Source organism: Triticum urartu, chromosome 3 (genome assembly GCF_003073215.2).
Source record: "Triticum urartu cultivar G1812 chromosome 3, Tu2.1, whole genome shotgun sequence".
NCBI lineage: Eukaryota > Viridiplantae > Streptophyta > Magnoliopsida > Poales > Poaceae > Triticum > Triticum urartu.
Window position 1 is genome coordinate 395,886,375 of NC_053024.1, and position 3,202 is coordinate 395,889,576.

Sequence of the window (3,202 nt, forward strand, 5' to 3'; positions counted from 1 at the left end):
TGATAAATGGACGGATGTCCTAGAAGCCAAAGAGTACGGCCTTAAGCGCCCAACCAAAAGCTACCCAAAGTGCAAATTGCTACCTCAGTTCAACGAGGAGGCGCCGAACTACATACCTCCATCGTACAATGCGGCTGACCGACCACCACATGGTCGAGACAAAACGGCAACTCACGCCGAACACCAGCCAGCCCCGCCTCAGCACACAGGTAGAGGTAAATTAGCCCATGGTCATACATATGACCTCCGACAAAACCTGAAAAATAAAGTAGGACATACTAGATCAATCTACGGATCGCGAGGGCGTGCCTCGACACGCGACGACGGCCACCTATTCGGACATGACAAACTTAGTCATGCGCGGGCCGAAAACCGCAGACGGACTCCATCAGAGCTACGTCGCGATACGGCCCGATATAGAGGCGCCGCACACCCTCATTGCTTCATTGATGAGGTCCTGGATCATGAATTCCCAGAAGGGTTCAAACCCGTGAATATAGAATCATACGATGGAACCACGGACCCGCGGTGTGGATCGAAGACTTCATCCTCCACATTCATATGGCCCGCGGCGATGACCTCCACGTCATCAAATACCTCCCTTTAAAACTCAAGGGGCCAGCTCGGCACCGGCTCAACAGTCTGCCAGCAAATTCTATTGGAAGCTGGGAGGACTTGGAAGAGGCCTTCCTCGATAACTTCCAAGGTACATATGTTCGACCTCCGGACGCTGATGAGTTAAGCCATATAGTTCAACAGCCCGGAGAGTCCGCCAGGAAATTCTGGACTAGGTTCTTAACTAAAAAGAACCAAATCGTCGATTGTCCGGATGCCGAAGCCCTAGCAGCCTTCAAACACAGCATCCGCGACGAATGACTCGCTCGCCACCTCGGCCAAGAAAAGCCAAAATCCATGGCAGCCCTCACGGCACTCATGACCCAGTTTTGTGCGGGCGAGAATAGTTGGTTGGCCCGTAGCAAAAATAATGCAAGCGACGCCGGCACCCCTGAAGCTAAAACTAGCAAGGACAAGTCTCGACGCAACAGATACAAGCGCTGAAACAATAGTGATAACACCGAGGACACGGAAGTCAATGCCGGATTCAGGGGCTCTAAATCCGGTCAGCGGAAGAAGCCATTCCAAAAGAACAATTCAGGCTCATCCAGCTTGGACCGCATACTTGATCGTCCGTGCCAGATTCATGGCACCCCAGGCAAACCACCCAATCATACAAATAGAGATTGCTGGGTTTTTAAATAGGCCGGCAAATTAAACACCAAAAACAGGGAAAAGGGATCGCAAAGCGAGGACAATGACGAAGAGCCCCAACAACCAAACACATGGGGACAGAAGAAGTTTCCCCCTCAGGTCAAAAGGGTGAACATGATATACGCTACCCACATCCCCAAGAGGGAGCGCAAGCGTGCGCTCAGGGACGTCTACGCGATAGAGCCAGTCACCCCAAAATTTAATCCATGGTCGTCATGCCCGATCACCTTTGATCGCCAGGATCATTCGACCAGTATCCATCACAGTGGCTCAGCCGCACTAGTCTTAGACCCAATAATTGATGGGTTCCACCTGACTCGCATCCTTATGGATGGAGGTAGTAGCCTTAATCTTCTCTATTAGGATACAGCGCGAAAAATGGGCATTAACCCATCTCAGATCAAGCCCACCGGGACTACCTTCAAAGGAGTCATACCAGGTGTAGAGGCCCGCTCTACGGGCTCAATCAAACTCGAGGTTGTCTTCGGATCTCCGGACAACTTCCGAAGCGAGGAGTTAATCTTTGATATCGTCCCATTCTGCAGCGGCTATCATGCACTGCTCGGATGAACCGCGTTTGCTCGGTTCAACGCAGTACCACACTATGCTTACCTCAAGCTCAAGATGCCCGGTCCGCGCAGTGTCATAACGGTTAATGGAAATACGGAACGCTCCCTCCGTACAGAAGAGCACACAGCTGCCCTAGCAACAAAAGTACAGAGCGGCCTTCTCAAGCAGAACCTTAATCCGGCTGCCGAGCCCACGGACACCGTTAAGAGGATCCGAACTACTCTGCAGCAGGAGAGCTCAGCTAGTCAGGAGCTCGACTAGCAATCCGGCCTCCGTCGCAGTTCCGATCAAGTGGTGGCATTCGTGCCGTGCGTACATAACTACGCGCTCAAAATCCCATGGGCATCGACGGAGGCATAGCTAGCTTGTGGTCCGTATTACGGCTCAACCAACGTCGGATACACATATACTTTCATTTTTACTTGTTTCCTTTTCAGGTCTCAATCCCACAGGCACCATCTGATGGCCTGGTCATCGGTCCTCTTGAAGGATAAACACACCAAGGCGGCAAGAAATGGAGGCATACGGGGGACTTTTTACGTGATTCTGTTAACGATAACTTTACCTATTTTTCAGGACCCACATGCAGCTCTCCCTTGGTTTAGGCATGTCAAATAGCATGTTTCTTATCGCACTACATGTATCAATGCGCCTTAACGTACTAATTAAATTACAATGAGAACCGTTTGCGGCTGGAGCTGTAGGACTCCATCTTTTTCGTACCTTTTCTGTTTTCTTTCTTTTTTTCAGCTCCCCTGTGGTTAATCCTATCAGGTAGCACCCGTACACTTTGGTACGCTCGATGTTTGCCCGGGGCTTCATAGCACCCCACATTATGGCAACAAAAGTCCGAACACTTTTTATAAGTACAGTTCGGCACCCCGAATTTGGCATTATATGCATTGGCTCCGAATCATGTCTTTGGTCAATAGTTGGGTTGCCCGGCTCCTGTGCTTGCTACCTTACGTTCTGTTATATCGGCTAAGGTAGTAAAGGAGAACTACTGCGATTGTGCCTTGGTTTATCCAAAGGAGCACCTCAGTAGAGAAAGCCAAAAACTGACTGTCATGATGCGGCGCGAGCCGGTCAGCTGTTCGGAGGTTGCAAATCATTGGAGATTTCTTCCGCATTACGCAAAGGATTGGTACTTCCCGGTCAGACGCTTATAGCACTCTAGTTTGGATACTATGGGTTGCGCCCATGTTTTTATTGTGGCACTCCTATGGCTAAGTGAGGGCGTTACAGCCGCATAGTCTGGTTGCCTGGTTCGTTGCGCTAAACAACTCCTTCAAGGACCATCTAATTGGATCAAGATTGTTTAGATTCCATCCCGAACACCCCCGTACTACCTACGTGGGGGCAG